Source organism: Strongylocentrotus purpuratus, unplaced genomic scaffold (genome assembly GCF_000002235.5).
Source record: "Strongylocentrotus purpuratus isolate Spur 01 unplaced genomic scaffold, Spur_5.0 spur5_scaffold_1, whole genome shotgun sequence".
In the NCBI taxonomy this organism is placed as follows: domain Eukaryota; kingdom Metazoa; phylum Echinodermata; class Echinoidea; order Camarodonta; family Strongylocentrotidae; genus Strongylocentrotus; species Strongylocentrotus purpuratus.
Genome location: NW_022145594.1, coordinates 20,791,547 through 20,813,145, shown reverse-complemented (window position 1 = coordinate 20,813,145; position 21,599 = coordinate 20,791,547). Strand labels below are relative to the sequence as shown.

Below are 21,599 nucleotides of genomic sequence, written 5' to 3'. Positions count from 1 at the left end.
CAAAGTTGTCTATGGAATGAAAGTTTGTTGGACATTGCAGTCAAACTCCATATTGGCTTAAATTTTTTGCTGTCACCCCTCTACCGAAGGCCCTTGAAAACAAATAACATTCTTTGTCATTCAAACGACCATTGCATTGATCAGGTCTAACAACCAATGAATAAATGAAATTGAATCTATACAGAGTTAGCTGTATGATCAATGCTACGAGGCATCAAAGAAATATCAAAATCAAACCCGAATAACAGCTCCGTTGTCGATAAAATCCAGACACTGGACAATTCTTTGAAATTTTAATTACAGCTTAATATCATTGAGCCGGTTTAATTCAAAATATGCAACTCGTTCACATAAGTGTGCAATGTTGAGCATGTAAACACAGCTTCTAATTAAGATTCCAATGTATTGGCTTGATGAGAGTGCTTTCACATTCAGTCGTTACAATAATCCTGTCTAAAAATCCAACAGTGCAGTAACATGTTCTCTGCGCAATCAATGGAAATTGAACCTCATAATCATCCAATAGGCCGCATCCATTCATAGGTAATAAACGGAGAACGATGCCGTGCGATAGCGAGGCCGGGCGGCGGCGAAGAGGTCGTGATAAGCTACGATTAAATGTGATCAGCGGTTAGGCATGGGGACGTTATGTTCGTGTATATCAGCCGAGCCTCGGAGAAGCGTTGGATTTAATTTGACCGTGATTAATCCAGATTGGCATGTTCTGATTATCCATATCACGTTTACCAGGGTCAGTCGTCAGCGGGGAAAGCGATCCGGGCACGGCGCGAGAAAAGTACAAGCCCGGACGGCATTGGCGATCCGTGCTGATCACTGAATAACCGGTGAGAATACCCCTAAACGCACAGCATTATTAGAGAGAGAGAGAGAGTTGATACATTGCATCTAGTGCAGGATGCAGTTCAACAGCCGTGATTTGAATTAAATATCCATGAAAATCTGATCCTCGATTCAATCCGCAGGGTGAGAGTGATTATTTCCTAATGACGACTATAGAATCCAATTACCAGCTTGCATCCATTGTATATGCCACAATAACCTGCAAATGCAGGCCACGACAAACACTTGATCGGTCGGTCGGTCCCTGCCAGCCGGCGTTGAGTGTGCTACAGCCGAGCAGATACACAGATCTCCCCCTATACATCCAATGCTCTTTACATTCTGTGATGAAAAGCTGGAGGGGAAAAGAGAGCGGGGGAGAGATAGATAGAGAGTGGGCGTGCAGGCAGGCCGATGTTTATGTCCAGTCCGATATAATAGCTCAAGCTCCGTGAGAGCTTGAAAGCAAGCACACTAGCTAACTAGGAGCACTCCGATTGTCTGTCTGTCTGTCTATCGTTGGGGTTAGCTCCCGCCACCACCGCCCGTATGCTGTATGGTTCTCAATGCCCTTTCCCAGTGCTCGACTGAAGGTCATATTAAGCTTGGCTACAAATTGGATTAGCGATGAGGCTGTCGTTGTTAACACTTTAGTCTAACTCTGCTCGCTCTCTCTCTCTTTCTCTATCTCATCAGATGAACCCAAATCGGCCAGTAGGGCAACAGAGTGCAGACCTTACTCTCTCTCAATATTAGATAAACCAAATCGGCCGGTAGGGCTACAGAGAGTGGGGATCATTCACTGCAGCAGCATCAGACCGTAACAATGTTTCAGTTTGAATTCTCTTCTGGCGAGGGTTAAAAAGTCCCACTGCAGTCTGGCTGTCAGAAACCAGGGTAGTTCCGACTGACAGCTCTAAATGGTTAATCCCCTCCCTGGGGGGTGGGCCCAGCCAGAGTTAATCCAATAAACCAAATTAGCTAATCCCCTTACTAGTCAACACTAACAGACACAACAAGGACCTGATACACATCGGGATCTGTCTCTTCCTTTCATCCCACCGGGCCAGAAAGATCACATGACCTGGCGATGTCAACGTCAGAAAAGCTACCCAACTAGGTTAATAACATCCGATCACGATATTTCCTCTCTTGGGAGTTTAAAAAACTTGCGACTGGTATCCGTAACTTGCTAGCTCAAATCCTTCACGCAAACTGCACAGTGCACACTCAACGTCACCAAGTATTGACCCAAAAGAAAGAAGGGATTTTTCCTTGTTTGTTTTATAATAAAAACATCACATGTGTTGCTTGTCCCACAATAATTACGACCTACTCCCCAAACAATAACACAGAAATAGCATCACGGCCCACTCGTTTGCGTTTGAGTGCCGGTAAATGCGTCAAGACACGTCTAAATATAACCCCACTTATCTCTAGCATTAATGACATCAATCACTCCAGTAAACATTGAATGTCTGACTGGTGAGGGAAATAAAGATACACAATTTCCAATGACTTTGTTGCGATTGAAATGTAAAAGAAATTATTCCAAGAAGAAAAACGGAACTGTTGCTTTTGATTGTTTATTAAACATGCGAGACAGGAAGCCCACATTAACAGCATTCTGAATATTTCTATTCAAGTTCTGAGCAGTCATCAAATAATAATATCGAGATTACAGTCACTTCGAAGGAAAGATTCAACTTCCTCTAATAAACTTGTTTAGTGTACGTGTACCTTGCGTTTTTGCGATGTAATTACAAGCGACAGCAGCACTGTACAGGTGAAAAACCACGCTAACACAAATGAAAGTAAAACTATCAATTATTCTGTGCACGTGATTAACGAATCAAGATCATTTGCAAATCAGACAAAAACTTCAAACATGTATTTTCATACACACAGGACAAGTCGGCCCTATAAATAGTAATCTTAATATCATGTATTTTGAACCTTTCATGGACTTTGGTTCTACTCACTCGCTCGCTCGCTCTCTCTCTCTCTCTCTCTCTCTCTCCTTCTCTTTTTCTCTCTCACATTAATAGCAGACAATCATTTCACATGTACATGTCTCTGCCTGTCATGAGTGCAACACACATAGTGAAAATGTACATTTGTAATGTACATACATGTACATGAGGAAATATACACACACACAGGAGTTGGCTCATGTTCTTTGCATAGGGGGGCCCAACGGTTGTAAACACCAGTCATAATACAGAGCTAGACAGTCCGATCGGGCAGTCACACACACTGCTCGCACTCCCTCTGGGCAGATCAATACCAAGTACATTAGATTGGGGGTTAGGGTCGAGTGGAAGGGGGTGCCCTTAGGGGATCGAGGGTGGTGGAATAGCACTGGGCATGGGGAAATTCAACCCCAGGAGGGGCGAGTTCAAACTCCCTTACAAATACCATACTAATCCCCCTTCCCCCTTTCAATCACTTGGAAGTTCGTTGCACTCGATGGTAGAAAGTCTCTCTACATATTCCATGATGAAGGCAATCATGTAGAGATTTCAGAATTGACATAAAATAAGCACAAAATGTACATGCTTTAGATGTAACTTTGATAAAACCGCTAGAAAAACACATTTTGAGCAACATCCATTTTATCAATTTATTCAAATTACACCAATGTCTAGTCTTTCAGCTGACTTGACGCAGAAAGTTGAGATTAAATAGGCTAACACTCCCTTTCCCCCTACATTTATTTGAAAATATCTTTCCCATTAGAAACCAAAAACCCCGAAAGCATCTCTGATGATGATATTTAAGAAGCGAGAGACAAGGCATCATAATATGACTATATGAGGAGAGAGCCCTACATCCTTCTTGGGTATCTCCATTCTCCAGACAGGGGTGGTCATCTCGACCCAGTCTGAGGGAGAGAACTAATAGTTTGTTCCCCCGTGATCGTCGCCCACCCGTCCATCGTGATGGCGTATTTTGAGGGTCTGTGTTTACATTCTCAAAACGTACGTACTTCCTTTATTTACACGTCTCGGTCGTCTCCTATATGCGCAGCTATTTCTCGTGACCGAGAGTAAGCAACGTGACATTGAAATGATCCAATGCCAACACATGCTAGCGTCATTGATCTACATGTATGATGTATCATAAGGGTTGATTACAAGCAACCAGATCTGCAAAGGTTCTCACAAAATGCATACCTGCCAAAGCAAAAATTAGGAATCCCTCGTGGCAAAAGTAGGAATACAGTCATTTTGTAAACTTTTTCCGGAGAAGTTTTCAGAAAAGAGAGGAATCTAGGATTCATAGCATTTAATAGCTAAAGGGCTCCAAAAAAAAGGAAGAATTATTCTGCCAAAATAGAATTTGAAATTATTGGGACTTGTCAGCTATGAAAATGTCACAAACTTTAACTCATGATTTTATTTATCCCCCCCCCCCCTTTGCTACGCCATGTGTGATCCAGAGTTCAATCTAAGCTGCGAGTAAAAAAAGGGAGAGGAGAGAGAGAGAGAGAGGGGGGGGGGGGAGTCTACAAGTGTTATCATGAGTCAGTCATTAGCTACAATACAGGTACAATGCATTTATTACAATGTCAGATCAGAAAAATGCATCCTTTTCAAAAATGGATACAAAGAAATGAAGGATTCCTTTGCAACAAGTACACTATTAAACACATACTCAAAGAACGACTTCCAAATTACATTTTGCCACCGGCATCGAGCGCACACAGCTCATAACCATAACACACCGTGGGAATTTTTTGTATCAATCGATGAAACTATGGATACAGAAATTTACAATGAAAAGGAAATATTTTGGGTGGGTTTTCCCTGTTTTTCCAATAAAATGTGTTGTCGTGGCAAAGCCATATGTTGGTTGGATGAAGGAGAAAGAATAGGAACACCTGGACAAGTTCTCAGAGCAGATATTGGAAGCTCATCGAGCAAGGGAGTTGGTGGGAACGAGTACATGTATCTAAACTATCTAGCATCAACATTGAGGGCGATAAGCAAGGATGGAAAGAGTTTAATTAGAACAATAACAAGGCCAAGGTATCGTTGATCGATCCAGGCATCCATTGAAGTAACAATAATAATTTGTTTTTTTACGAGTTCTATAAAAGTATTGTCATTTATTTTAACCTCATGCAGACAAATGTTCATATCATCTTCAAAAGATTAAGGTCTTTATGTCTGAAAAAAAAAAAATATGAATGTACATGTTGAACATTTTCACACATGGTTTCATGTGATTTTGAATCAATGATTTAATTTTCCTATTTAATATCTATTTTTTATCATTAGAATTCACCAAAATTTTCTATTTTTTTTTTCTTTCTTTCTCTTCTTGTTGTTGCTGTTTTGACCCCCCATGTTTTTTTTTAATGAATTTCACGCATTACCATATATGGGGTACACGTATATCCTGATTTGAAACAAATTTGGGAAATCCCCTAGTTTGAGTTTCCTTAATTGAAAACTGAAGTTATATCGGGCTTGTAGCGGGAAGGAAACGACACGTCAACACTGATTTCTCACAAAATAAAGAATGATAAAAGAATCAGGCCGGACATTAATCATACTGTACTGGCTGTCAATTGCTTGATTTACCCGAAGCTGACAAATAATTGCATTTCAATTCTCCCTTATCCATTTACGTCAATTTACATGAAATCTAGAATATCAAAAATGGTCTTTCGTAATTTTTTTATTAAATTTGTGCATGAAGACGTATCGCATATGGCCAAATCTGTTTTATTATCTTAAGAAAATACAATTTGGGGGAAAACCCCTATACTTAAATGCCTACCAGCTTGATTCATTATTATTTCATAAAAATGGAGGAAATTAAACATTGAGAACAGATCTAAGCAGAGAATTGCACAAGATTTCATCACACAAACAAATAATAGTGAGATTTTATACTTACCATGCAGGCAAAATAAGGCATGTTTAATTTTTATTTGTTATTGTTGTTGTTGAAGTGGTCTATGGCACAGGGAAACTGGTAATGTAAAACCTTGTTATTAGCTACACTGTATACGTGTACAGCAAACATTGTGGGTTACATGTATATTGTTTTTTATTGATTAGTAAAAAAAAAAAAAAATTAAAAAAAAACATACCTGTTTATCGGTCTCTAGAATCTTTCTGTCGTTATCATCTGGGTATTTCGCTCATTGATGCAGCTTGGAAATAACAAATAACCAGTTTATCTGCAAGAAAGAAAAAAAGAGAGAGACAATTAGACAAAAATACAGGCATGTGGTATACAATGTAAATACAAATTTGTGAAAGTTTATTTCATTTTTATCACACAGTTGAGTAAAAAAATTGCAAATGTGTACAAAGTGTATGGTTCATGACCTGCTTTCCTAAGTTTCCTTAGATACAACTTTTGAAAGGTTAACCAAGCAAATTCTTCAATTTTTCAGATCCCCCCCCCCCCCCCTCTAAACAAACACAAACACCACCATCTACAATACAAACATATTTAAAAAAATGTTGGGCAGATCCTCTAAAAGGCCGTACAAGAAAGTTTAAGGTTTTGCAAAGTTGTTTATCATTTAGGACTGCCATACAAATATTTCAGAGAACCAAACAAATTTGATTTATTCATCCCCCCTGTCCAAAATATGCCAACTTTTTGCAAGTTTTATTACCCCCTTTTGGACACAAGAATGCCCATGCAGAGTGCATTTCGGGTCAAATTTTGTCCCTACCAAAATTCCACTTCTGAAGAAAGATAACAATCTTGGCCTTCTAATAGTGCAGACTAAACAAATACATGATCACTGTTTTAGATAAAGGGACATCTCTCTCCCTCTCCCTCTCTCTCTCAATAAGAAAAAAAAAGACCAGTCTGATTTGACCTTTGAACTTCAGCTGTACAGCAACTGAAAGGCCAAAGCATTCCACAGCTGTTTGGCTGTAGGTCATCTGAAGGGCAAATGCATGTATAGCTGCTGCAGTGCAAAAGAGTGTGTATGAATTCAATGTGCCTACATTGCACGTAATCTGCACACACACACACAGCTCACAGATGGCAAAAAACACACAGCCACACACACTGAAGGATCACATGGTAAAATATGTATAAGAATGCATTGGTGTACAGATACAGTACAGACACATGTACTGTGCATGGACTATGGACAGGCTATTCCCTCTACTTGCTATCACCCCTCTGGAGAACATTCTAGTAACTAAAACTTCGAAACTGTGTGTCGCAGTATACAAATGTTTTTAATTCTGTTATAACCAAGTAGTTACATAATGTTAACAGCTGATATATTGTTTGACTACAAAGCAACTTGTCACTTGTTCAATTTATAAGATGTTGTATTAAATATTTATAAACTAATGACAATAAAGAAACAGATTACAAAACTACATGAACAGGTACTTCAGCCAGAATTTAAATCATGACATGGATCCCTACTTTTCAAAGGGATTAAATCATGGCAAACAAATGTATTGCTGTATACAAATGCCTATACACCTCAGTGCGAAAATTGTACATGTAGTTTGTGGCATTTTTTAAAGACACTCTCCAAATTCTTTGTAATCATGTACGTGTATGCAAATTATATGTACATTTAGATATAAATTAGCTGACTAAGATAAGGAGGAAAGGGAATTTCCTACTGGGCAATCTTTTAATCATACAAAATCAAACATATAAAGATAACATGGCCAACTGTCTGGCCTAAAAGACCTTCTTATTTTGAAAATCATTTTCATCCAGAGAATTTGCACTTAAAAATATGTCTACATAGTACATGTGCATGTAGGCCTATTTGTAAATTGTATCTTGTTAAAATACAATGGGGTTTTGTCTTTCTCAAAAACTACAGTATCAAAGAAGACTACAGAGTCCAAATCTAAAATCTTTTGACTTGTAAATATAAGGCCCAGGTTGATAACATGCAAAGTTTGTTGACCCTGCATTGTTATTGTACGACCTACAGCATATTCTTACAAGGAAAAAGAGGTTTAATCCAGATTTAGACTCTAAAATGCAGGCTCTGCAATCCATGTCGCATTTGACATCACTGCGTAATTTAGCCTTTCCTGTGCATAGATCGTTACGTCATTAACTTCCAGAGGGGGTTTGCCTGCTTGCTGTAACCCACATCAACAAAGGAATCGACGAGGCCATGTGAATTGCGAAATGTGGCTCTTCTCCCTATCGGGCAAGCCAAGCACAGCTGACTAACAATCAGCTGACTTTGTTTATAATACGCTGGTATTTCTGGATGGCCTTTCAACATCATGCAATTATTGAGAGGGCCTTTCTGAAGGCTTGATATTCATTTCAATGCTGTGATCATGACATTAAATTTAGCTTAATGTAGTTTTTCAATCACCTGTATTCTATACATGACAGTTACAGGATGTAGTGATCATTTTTGTTTGGAAATATCATTATGTAACTTTCTTACAAGTTTAGGACAATTTTTTTTTTATAATTTCTTCCCTTCTCATCATATTTCATTACCTCTCCTTTCTTCAAACATATTATTCCCTACTCCATGATATCTGTGCATGTTTTCACTCTTCCCTTTGTGTTCAATACTTTCAACACTTCTCTCAATATTTCTCAATAACCAAAATTGGCATACAACAACTAAATTATTCATACCCTTTACCAAGTTTTGTATTTTTTTAAGTACCCTGGTATGTGAAAAATGGATTTGTCCTGAATTATATTTTTTGAGGATGTGATATTCAAGCTTAAAAGTAAGAAGTATTCAACAAAGGCCCAAATTCAACCAATCCACCTTTCATTCTTGAGTTACGAAGTATACGAAAAACATCAAATTTACAAGGGGTATGATTGAATAATCCAGTTTTTAATTTGTCACAATGCCCAAGCCTCAAATTGCCAACACATCGAGCGATGACGCAGCGGTATCTTGGTATTACGCAATAACATGATTCAGTCTTAGTAATTAAGGTCAAAAACTTCCAGGGGGGTGAAGTCAACTGAACAGGATTCACATCAACAGAAACCATGTGTTCAGGACGGCATCATGTCTTCCTGTTTATAAACATGTCAATTATATCATGACTTGCTTTAACTGTAGATGTACAGCGCTCAGTCATGTCACTCGATGCGATTAGGAAATGCTTTAGGATGTAAGGAATCAAAGAGGACATTGCACAATTGAAGATTTCCCAATCCGTTTAAGATCCTGCTGTACTTGTAACAGTGTACGGTTATATGCACATGGGGGTGTTTCACAAAGATCCAAATTTGAACTTATCTCTAAGTTAAAACAATTACGGAAAGCCATTGGCATCTTGGAAAATATTTTGTAAAAGTTATATTTTAAAAGGCATACAATGTTGATTCAAATCATTCAATTGTTTCTATTATCAAGGAGATTTCAAATTCTTGATGTGGAATTAATGAAAAGTCTAAAATACTTGAATTTTTGCTTTCCCTTTCGGCAAATGTATGTTTTATATTTTTCAGATTTTCTTAACTGCCTAGTGCCTACAAACGGAAACTTGTTTGAGGTTAAATACTAACAACATAAAATGTACAGGGAGTATGAATGATTCAGGTAAAGGGGGAAATTCCACCCTGATATTTAATTGGTTTTAATGGAAGCAGAAAATGAGAGAAACAGGTTAGTGAAAGTTTGGGCAGAAACCGATTGAAAACAAGCATCGGATATTGCTCAAGCTTTCACCAACTTGTTTCTCTCATTTTTCTGCTTTTATCAAAACCAACTTTCCCTTGTACATGTATATGGGCCTTATATTGATCATGATGGTTCACTTGTCCCATTATTATCATGATAGCCTTAATGTGTCTAGTAAAAGTAAACAGTAAACTGCTGAATTGTACGGCGCAAAGAAGAAAAGACTTACAACGTGTATACAAATTTACTTTGGGAAATGACTTCAGCCATGATTGGCCAATAACATAGTTCAATCATGTAGTATAAACTGCAATAGAGATTGCAGATAAATTGATGCTTAATCGAATCTGGTTGCCATGAGAGATTGAACAAGTGCTTTTGTAGCAAACATTTGTGTGCGATCAAGTTGAAAAAAGAAGCCCTGGGAAAAACTCGAACAAAAACACAGACCAGTAACCAGTTAAACTGTCCAAATGACGCTAACTTGGCAGATTTTATGGTGGATATAGAAAAAAAGATGTGAGTAGTGAAAAAAAAAAAAGTTATTATTACATCAGACTTGTACTATGAAGTTAATTTGCAAACATATCAAGGTATTCCATTCTTAACACAATAATATAATTAAAAATGTCTTATGCAAGTTGCAATGACATAATTCTTGTTTTTTTATTTCCATTTAGCGAGATTTCTCAAAAAATTCCCTTGCTCTATAAAAGTACGCAAGTTTACATTCATGCGCGATCATTCTTGTAAACGATTGGAGTCTACATGACTGCACTCATTGCGCAATGCACTTGCAGGGAACTTCCAGAGGGGGGCTGCCGGTGACTGGAACTTCGTCAACAAAGACTGGCAGTGTGTCTGGCTTGTGTGCAATGATGTGATGCAAGCCAGCTAAGCCAAGCCAAGGATAGCTAGACATGCAGACTTAAATATGCACAGTGCAGAGATGTATTAAACCCATGTTAAATATGCATGACTCCTTACAGTAAAAATGAATAAAGACAACAAACTAACCCATTGTTTTGTTTCAGCTAAGGGAAAGTGGAAGCTTTGTTCGCGGAAGGAGATAAATTTGACTTCTGCATTGTCTTTGCCTAACAAATTAGCATGAGTCTGTTACATTAGAGGCACAGAATACATACACTGTGGGAAGAACTTTAGTTCAACTCATGACTACATAGAGGCTACAATGATAACAACAATGCAAGCATCTTCAACATGCAATGTGCAAGAAGAGGAAATATGAAAGAAAAGGTTATTTGTGCCATTAAATACAGCTCACTGTTATGTACAGCCATTTCTACCTTCTCTTAAATTAGTCATCCAAAATTGAGAACATGTTCAGTTAACAACTAAATTATTCATACCCCATGTAAATTATGTGTGTTTTTTTGTCTGTGTTTTACCTAACTCAAGAATGAAATAGTTGAAATGGGGCCTTTGTTTAATACTTATAGTCTAGATGTATTAAGCTTTAATGTTGCATTCTCAAGAAAAATATATCAGGACAAATCATTTTTTCACATACTTTAGATAATTACAAAAGTTTGTATTAGGTATGGAGTACTGTATGCCCATGTAGTTGTATGATAGAGACCTCAAAGAATTCAAATAACTTTTATCAAAGCAGCAATTTGACCCTGTCGTACAAAGCCTTAGCTGTCGAAACATTTGCATCATAATGACATTAATCTTGTACATTTCAATAAGCTGCAGAAGACCAGATACAAATACATGAACACCAGAACTCAAGTCCCCAAAACCGCTCTATCCCTTGCATGTACATTTATGTTTAGGAATCGCCGTTATGCTAACCCTTAAAAGGGCCCAAATTGAGTTTCCCAAGCAAAAGTCAATGTGTTGTACCAAGGACATCGGATGTCCGCTCTCCTTGGAGCCACAAAGGAAAGGAAGAGAAAGGGAAAGCAAACGGGAAGCTGACATCAATTAAAACCATCTAAGGGAAGGAAAAGCTCGAGCAATGACACAATGAGAGACAGACAGACAGACAGACAGAGGGAAAGAGAAAGTGAGAGTGAGAGAGAAAACAAAGCTAGAGAAAGAGAGAAAGAGGCTCGAGAGAAAGAGGGAGGCTCAAGAGAGTGAGAGAGAAATTGAGAGAGAGAAATGGTCTAGAAAGAGAAAGAGGGTAGTAAGAGAGAGAGAGAGAGAGAAAGACAGACAGACACAGACAGAGAGAGTGACATGGATGAATGGACCACAATCATTCAAAACTATTACTGCCAAAGATAATGTCAAAAACTTGTTAAACTTCACCTAGAATTGCTCATTCACAAAATGGTCTGTCAAGTGTCAAACCATGTGATTTCGTGGACCTGCTTGTGTACATGTATGTTGAATTTTGATTAAATACTGACATTAATTCATGTACAGTAGGCCTAAATGTAATAGGAAGCTTCCAAAGTGAAAGTGAAGGGAGAGTGAGGGAGAGTGAGGGAGAGTGAGGGAGAGTGAGGAAGAGAGAGAGATAGAGAGAGGGAGAGATCAACATGTAGAAAGCGAGAGGATGTTTTCATAAGCAATGCAATGTAATGCACTTCCCAAACACTTCTTCCCCTCAACAGAGATGAATCTAAAATGAAAGTACCGAAACTAAAATCACATCTACATGTACATGTACATTTGCAGTATGTGTAATGTACATTGCAGGTCTACATACTTTGAGCAACCATGACTTGTACTACAAATTCAAGCACTATTCCTAGAAAAATAAATACCATTGCACAAAAGATGACCAAACAGAATTAGCCCCCACAACATGACTGGACCTAACAATCAATGTACAGGTATAGTCATCACAAAGAAATCTGAGGCAGGGCAAGTATCTAAATCTAATTTTCAAAGAAAGAACGCCCACAACTTGCATTGTACAGATACCAATGGGGTGCACATGTGTTTCTATTGACTTTCAAGTGGCTTTCAATGAGTCATTTGCACGGTTGGTCGGTAGCATTAAGATGACTGTGTTTAGTGTAAATAATTTATCTAACAGATCGGGCCACCAAAAACAAACAAAAAAGATTTTTGCAAGGTGCTGTATATTCTCCCAAAGTCCCTGAATAGCAGTAATGTTTGACACTATAACAGGCACCCACATAAAAAGAAATGTTAAAAAGAATTTCTACATAGGACGCAATTTACATGTAGAAACTAAAGTTCAGTCCGAAACTTAATTTAAAATAATGTTTGTGTTAGAGCCTGAATACAGTATCGATTCTCTTTCAAATATTACTTATTTATTAGTGATCAGTAATTTGCTTTATTCAATATCGATCAAATTCTGTATTTCCTTCTACTTAACTCGGTTCCCGTCATTAAATAATACTCACTTCCCCTCTTTTAAATAATTGATATGTCAAGCTTCAAGACAGCTTGATTTGAAGTTTACAAATTCCCTTCATTCATGAACTTCTTCTTCCAGTGCTATTAACATCCTTGAGAGTAGCCTCAAATGCTACCATACACTTGTACATAAACATGTCTTGTACACCAGTGCATTGTTTCAAGATAACTTCCAAAGTACAAGTTCACTGACATCCCATTGAAAGGCATGTTAAGTAAAAATGGGTTGTCGATGAACTTGTACGTATGACGGTTTCATGAAACACCACCCTGGCTTTTGAATGTACATCAGGGCATCGTTCTTTTTAAAGATACCATCCTAAGTACAAGTTCACTGACTTCCTTAAATGGGTTCTCGACAAACTTGTACGTACAACCGTTTCATGAAACTGGGCCCTGGCCTTTGAATGTACAAAGTACATAAACTTGTAAGTTTGACGGTCTCACGAAACCGGGCCCTGGCCTTCGAATGTACAAAGTACAGTCTACATAAACTTATACATACAATATATGACTGTTTCACGAAACCAAGCCCTGGCCTTTGAATGTACAAAGTACAGTCTACATAAACTTATACGTACAATGTATGACTGTTTCACAAAACCAAGCCCTGGCCTTTGAATGTACAAAGTACAGTCTACATAATCTTATACGTACTATGTATGACTGTTTCACAAAACCAAGCCCTGGCCTTTGAATGTACAAAGTACAGTCTACATAAACTTATACGTACAATGTATGACTGTTTCACAAAACCAAGCCCTGGCCTTTGAATGTACAAAGTACAGTCTACATAATCTTATACGTACAATGTATGACTGTTTCACGAAACCAAGCCCTGGCCTTTGAATGTACAAAGTACAGTCTACATAAACTTATACGTACAATGTATGACTGTTTCACAAAACCAAGCCCTGGCCTTTGAATGTACAAAGTACAGTCTACATAATCTTATACGTACAATGTATGACTGTTTCACGAAACCAAGCCCTGGCCTTTGAATGTACAAAGTACAGTCTACATAAACTTATACGTACTATGTATGACTGTTTCACAAAACCGGGCCCTGGCCTTTGAATGTACAAAGTACAGTCTACATAAACTTATACGTACAATGTATGACTGTTTCACGAAACCGGGCCCTGGACTTTGAAGGTACAAAGTCCATAACACTTCCTTGTTCCCGTTCAAATCAAAGGTAATTAAGGATGAAAGGGAAAGCTACTGAAAAAATCCCTCTGTCATAAAAAAATAAAAATGTTCAGCGTTACAAACCAGCTTGTAGTTTGTAAGTGGTCACGAGGAAAGAAGAAACATTGCACGGAAAGAGGAAGAGATAGATTTAAGTGTAGCTCGAGAAGAGAAGACCCCCCACAGAGCTCTTTTTAAAATAATAATACATGAACTATTAATGTACCTGTTGGAGACCACTGGCACTGTATGTAGCAAGATGCAACATGCAAGTCACTTTTCTGATTATAAATTTACATGTATATCAGAAGTACAAACTACAAAGTCCATGTACACAAGACAACTTTTTTTTTTAAAATCTGGGTCAAGATTCAAATACATTGTAGGCTTGTAGCATACCACTTACTATCAAATGTTAGCCCAGAATGCAACTTTGGTTAGTTAAACGTTTGGGATAATGTAAATCTTCTGATTTTGAGAATGTAACCATATCTTTTTTTAGCACTGTATCTGCGTTGATTCGACCAATGAAACTTCATATCTCTTATCAGACAGTTCATTGAAATGTCAACCTTAATTTTTGTCTAAATCCTTTTTTTCTGCTTAAAAGATTCTTTCAGGTTTTGTTTCCCCGACACCGACACATTCCAGCTCAAAGGACGAAGGTGTTTTAGTCCCTTTGAAAATGACAAAAGGATCGGAAGATCAGTAGCTCTAACTGGTTTTATAGTGGGAGACGGCATTCCAATCTATTCAAAGCGTTGCTAAAATCCTTGAAAAACCAGCTGAATGTCTGAAAAGTCACAGATCATAGATGTACCACATTATATTAGAGCTGGTACATTGTATTAGGGCTACTGGCACAGCTAGACACTTGAATGTGTAAAAATATGATCCGCAGTTTTTCCACGAAAATTGCAACAGCTCTTTAATTTTTTTTACCATAACCCTTAAAATTGCTGACCACTCCCATGTTATTTCTCGCTGCATTCTTGGAAAACAAGGTTTCTAATTTTGTTCACTCCTCTACATTTATCATTTCACCAAGACATTTATTCTGGTTACTGTATTTCTGACTTAAGTTGCTTGCCAATACTTATGGAATAATGTCAAGACAATGTCGCATCAGGGTTTTGTGTTTTTGTTTTTATTTTCAATCTCTCTATCCATCTCTCTCTCTCTCTCTCTCTCTCTATTAATAACATACATTATATTAGGCATCAACCTCATGATAGGGACCTGACAATCTAACCCTACATTCAGACTAACATAATTCATGGTATACAACTATACATACACCACATGTATATCATTTTTTTTAAACGCCGTACAAAGAAACGTCACATTAAAACATCATATAGCGAAACACATGTTTTGAGCATCATTTGAATGAAAACTATTTTAAAAAATATATAAAAACAAACAAAATACGCTTTAGTCTGAACGTCACATCATGTTACACAAATCGCATAATTTGCCAGGACTTTTCACTGATGATAAGCCAGCTGACACTTCAAGATCGTTTCTGTATACGTTTCTTTATACAATGTTGTTTATCTAGCCTGTATGCTCCTTTCACAATACAACGATTCTTGATACGTTTTTTTAATACAACACTTGTATAACTGTCTGTAGTCTGAACAGTCTACCAAGCACAAATTGGTAATATCCTGTTGGGAGGTGTGAAGTTAATTAGGACCAATGAATATGATTAGATCAGAGTATTAACATATTCATGTGTAGGAAAGTGTATGCCTTGTTTGAGCAAGGTCCCGTACATTACCATGTAGGGGAGGTAATATTCATATGCCTATCACACCAGAAAATGGATGTTATAGCTTTTGATTCAAACAATGAAAATAAAACTGAAATAGGTGACTGATCCCATTGCAAACCATCAATAATGGTCATTTGGCAAGAAAAACAAAAATAAATAAATATTGAAAACAAAGTATCACATCAAGTGCAAAAATAAAATGGTCTAAGATTTGAGAATCCATTTCCTAAAATAATAATTTTTGTTATCTTGGAATCAGTCCTTTACCCAGCTTACTATAAATGAGCAAATTACCCCAAGGTACCCTGTATGTACGTTACTTGGGAATTGGGATGGTGGATTCCGTGGAATATGTAGCTTAATATTTTAACCCTAATCTTGAAAAATGTGTTCAGATGAGTAAGAAAGTCAAATAATTTTCTTCCAGAAACATTAACATTGACCCCTTGGAAGAAGAAAAAAGTTCTCAAGGAAACAAAAGCATTTATGAAAGTCAAAGTATTCTTGAAAATACTGATTTGACATTTATCACATAAGTTTGTGGACCAGAACCTGTTACGAGATTGAAATTCATTTTCCCACACGATGCACACATACTGTAGAATCATGGCAAAAAGATATACTTGTATGCCACCATGAAGAAAAGACAGAGCAGAAATTGCACAATTAATATCTTCCGAAAGAAGACAACCGCAATCAGCGCCTAGTCTACACCGGCAGACCAACTTTCTTGGTCTTCCTGAGAAAAATGCTAGGAAATCTTCAAACATGTAAGCATCAAGTTATGCAACATGGATGAACATTTCCTCAATATCTTTAACATTGTTCAAAATGAGTAGTCTCAGCTTCACAGACTCTCCAATGGAGGTTACGCGGAGGTTGGGAGTGAACCAAAGGGGCGCCATGGCCCACAGGGTAGACTAGACGGTCTTCCGAAAAAGCTGGGGGTCTTTTCTGTCGTCTTGTGAGTGTAGCAGGCTGATGGCAGAGACCTGATTCATTTCCGATGCGTTAGCGGGCCGGGAACGGAAGGGATTAATCCGGCTCCCTTTTCGGTGATTCAATCTGCCTCATTAGAGTTGGTGGGTTACGAGACGAACGAAGACAGGCAGAGGACAAGCAAGGATAACCCTCACAGGCTCACACAGCAGTCATCACAAGGGTACTTCAAAAGTCCAAATGAAGAATAATAGCACTTATTTCAACCATTGACAGTGACTACAAGAATTGAATGTACTAGCTTACGTCTACAATGTACATGTAGTTTACCAAGAAAATCTTTTTTTTTAATGAATAAACCCACTAAAGATTTATAATTGTTTCAAAACTTGTTTCAAAACAGACTACCAATTCTCGCCAATAACGGACAGTAACAGGAATCGACCAACAAGGGGTGCTACATACAAAATTTTAAAAAAATGATAATAAAACCTGCTTACCACCGAAGTCTCCATTAGTATTAAAGTGCTCAAAAATATAGTTAGGGTTGCGGTTTTGGTTAGAGTTCGAGGTAAAGTGTTTCTACCTGGGTAAAAATCAAGAATTCTTTAAGTGCACCAATTACCAAAACATGAACATGGGGTTGAATGTTATCGTTTATTATTTTTATACTTTTGAAACGTTTACCTACAGAATGTCAGGTAAAAAAAAATAATCTGAGGTTGATTTTAAACTTTCTAGCTACATGTATATACAGTATGTATACATGTACACAAATAATTTTTTTCAGGTGATTTGCACACTTTTGGAATCCTTGTTTAAGTGATTCGACACACGCTCTAACAACGTACGCTCTACGGCAGTTCTCATTTCTCTCTTGGGTGAGGAGTGGCAAATGTACATTGTAGATTAACATCATGCCCGAGAGGACATGGATACCATGCAGGGGGATTTGAACTCCTAACTTTTGCATCTGATTCTCCAATCAATTGTTTAAAAACAATCTACCAACAACTCGGAGAAGAACAACAAATGTTTTGGACACTTTGGTGGGGTTTGACAATAACAGTGATTATCTAGGGATCGAGTGTAAATGGGCCTTGAGTCTCTGGACCCCAAAAGTTTAAAAGTTTTTACAGAGGGGCAATGAAAACGGACCCTAAACATTACAATCAAAACAGCCAGTGCAAAACTAGACAAAATCCTGACTTTTTTACTGTACTGTATGAAAATCTTCAAAACTTCTTTTCAAATTTGATCAAAAAACTTGTAAATGTATGACTGACGAGGACTAGCCCGGGAGGGGTGAAAACGTTGGGGAGCGAGCGGGCTGCACCGGAAAGCTGTGGCGTCTAGCATAATTTACTGGTTTGTATGACCTCATTCTCCGAGACCTGACAGACGAGAGACAGGGATAGACACGCACTACTCTAAACTCCGCTCTATGAAATACATCCTGCTTTGGAACATTGTGCCCCCGTTCTTCGCTCCTTCCTTCCTCCAAACTCCTGTGTCATAGGCCTTGTCATATTTCAAAACACGAGCAAAGTCTAGTCTCATTCTCGGTCCTTCAGTGAAAGGATAGGTTCCTGCCGAGCTGCCACAAACTTGAGTTGAGTTGAGTCGAGGTTTTATTATCCAAATATTCAAATACAGTAAAACAATAATAAATGTATGTTTAACAAATATCTTGATTGAATAACAGGAACCAGAAAATACCATAAAATGTTAATCATGTCTGGTACCTTTAAAGTACATGTACTGTACCTGTACGCAATCTCAACATTAAACAATTTGTGTACCGTATTTTGAATACAGAATGACAAAAATGTTTAATTATTTTTGTTCGAATCATTGAATACCTCCCCAAATTGGCCAAAATTAATTCTCTCATTATCAACAAAATATTTGTCGTAAAACAAAAGTAACTTAAGTGTACAGACAGCTGTGTGATGAGCTTAAGGGTCTTGTTATGAAAGACTACAGCACATGTAGAAGGCTCAGACATTCAAGATTACGGGGTATGTGCAGGAATGGCATCGCACACCGATACTGCTAATTTTAGAGGCAAATGCTTCTTTCTGTTGTATTCGAGTGTAATAACATCCCATACATATTTTTAGTAGTGCCCCTACAGAGAAAGCACTTACAATTTTACAAACAAAATTTGGGAAAAACGGAAGGTAATAATATTTTTATAAAAAATGTTATACACTGCAGACTTAGTGATTCCAAACATATCAAACATTCATAGCTTTCTGATAGATAATTCTGATTTTTTTTTTTTTCCATTTCGCTTTTTTGTTTATCCCATTTTCTGCTTTAATACAAATGAACTTTTTACAAGCGTTGGAAAGCCCTACATGCTGATGTATGGGAATTTCACACCGATTATATTCTACTGATATTTTACTCAAAAAGAGGAAAATTACTAACTCTTTTTGGCAAACCTCAATGAGATTCTCGTTGCTCAGTCACATCAGAAGTTTGGTGTACTGAAACTTTGGATTGCACGTTTTGCCGTACTTGTGCGTAGCTGAAGTATCCGCGTAGCTTTAGGACCCTCTAGTCTAACATACATGTATAATTTACCTGTTTGACTGTTTACACCATTAAACACTAAAACAGGTCCATCGTACAAAATGTGAACAACACTTACTTGCTCTCTACTGGTAAATTAAATACAATTTTCCTTTGGATACATTAACAATTAGGGTCAAAAGCTAACATAGATTCTTTGCCATTTGTAGACATAAACATCAAACGTCAGTAACTTTCCTTCTTTCCTTCAATCAATTTCAGACATCCTTGGAATTCTGACAAAATTGGAGATCCTATTTGTGTTTGGTGTAGGAAACTAGGATGGTGCAAGTTACATGTGCATCATGTTCCTGTTTGGTAGACTGACAACTGCATCTGGACAGGGTGTTATGTGTCCAGACAATTTACAAAGGTTGGATTTTACGCATTGAATAGCATCAATTTACAATCTACATTGTGAAAACAACAGTCTAGATCTACATTGCGAAAGATTCAAAGAACATTGCCTGCGATGTTGTTCAAATCAATTCGTCTAAAAATCTGTCTTGAATAACACACAACACACAAGCCATCGATAGCTTATAGCTGATAGATGTTTTACTGCGAAGGTGTCAATCTCCAGATCAAAAGACGAGATGAAGAATGATGAGGAGTTAAAATGTGAACAGGGTGGTGGTCTAGAGTCTAGTCTACATACAAAATTAATAATGGTCATTTCCAGATGTAATAAAATCATCAAATTCAATGAACAGTCTAACTGGCAATGTCATGACAAAGATGACATATTTTGCTTTAATTTGATGAACTGTCTTTAATGACTCATTCAATTTTATAAATTTAAAAATAAGGGAGACATTGAGTCTCGACTCATGAGAGTTGCCAGTTGATTCCGTCCGAGTGTGACCGAGAAAAAAAATCAAACTCAGATCAGAAAGAAAAAAAAATCTGCATTCTACAACTACTCAACACAATGAGGATTGGTCGCATGAATACAAGTAACCAACTGAGATGAAGTCTAAAAGATAGAATCTGACGAAAAATTAAGCTGTTTACATATCAAATGGGTTAACATGCAGACATTTCATTACAGCCCCATGCACTCACTACCATGCACCACGTTGCCTGCCATTGACTCCATCACACAAACCTTCCCACCACGAGAAAAAGCGCAGAAAAAAGGGGAATATTAATGATTTCTTTAAATGTACAGTGTGATATGATTGTTAAAGAACAAACTTTGATTTTATTTTTAGAATCTGGTCTTATAAACGTGAACTATCAATGAAAGTTTACAAGTCAATCGTGGTCATTCAAATCAGCTGTTTTGCTGAGCGCAAAATACGAATCACACACAGATCACACACGAAATTCAAATCGGAAGCGCCCTCACAATTTTCAAATTATCTCACGAAACAGAGGAAATTTTGATGAGAATTGCGAAAAACTAAACACTTACCAGTGTAATCGTACTATCCACAGAATATTCCACGTCAAATCGAGAAAGAATCCATAAATTATATTCCAAGAAAGGGTGAAAGCCTGTCGGCTATTGGGGTCATTCAGAGACGATCCACTCGGCGACAGGCGCGCGAAAATGAAAATACATGAACGTGAGAAGACGCAGTGAGGGGGAAATGATCATGCAGAAAAACCGTTAATTTTCGCTAAAAATCCACAGAAAATTTACCAGATCGTAATTGTAAATATATTTCCAATCCATTGAGAACGGTAATCCTAGACGACAACAGTCAATAATAAATCCATTGATGATAATTCTCTATCCGGTCATCGAGGTCGGGTCGAAACAAATATGGCGGAATCTCGGTGCGTTGTTCTTTATTCGAAATTTCCTCTTCAGCGAACGATTGACGCGCCCGGCAGGTCGAGTTGTCGTAGTAACTGTCAATCAATATGCAGATCCTTTCAAAATGCCGACGCCCCGCCTACTCGCTATAGCAACTGTTATGCAAATGAGGCGAAGCGACCGTCGAATCGATGATGTCATACGCAATGGCATGCAAATATCCCGGATGCTGGGTCATGTGACCACGTCTCGTTCGAGGCTTTTCCCGCGAAAACTAGCGTCCTTTCAAATGTGCGCGAAAATAATAAACGTAGGATGTCTACGTGTACGCTGTCGAGTTGGAATCTTCAGTGATTCGAATTGGGTGCACGTGCGTTGTTTTGGAGCAAGGCGATTGTAAACAAACTGGGAAGTGGCCCCTCTAAAACACAATTTGGTTTGATGGAAAAGAACAAGCTCGTCCCTTCCACTTTCATTGCGTTAATGAATTTTGCAGTTATGAGTCATGT

The 21,599-nt window shown here is 37.7% G+C and overlaps 1 long non-coding RNA gene across 1 annotated transcript; it reads right to left on the bottom strand.

Moving 5' to 3' along the window:
• Window positions 1–5,935: 5,935 nt before the first annotated feature.
• On the bottom strand, window positions 5,936–21,235 carry LOC115920971. Its single transcript, XR_004062634.1, has 2 exons — window positions 20,743–21,235; window positions 5,936–6,034 (listed from the first exon to the last, which is right to left on the bottom strand). It is a non-coding gene; the product is annotated as an uncharacterized LOC115920971 (long non-coding RNA).
• Between the last annotated feature and the right edge of the window lie 364 nt (window positions 21,236–21,599).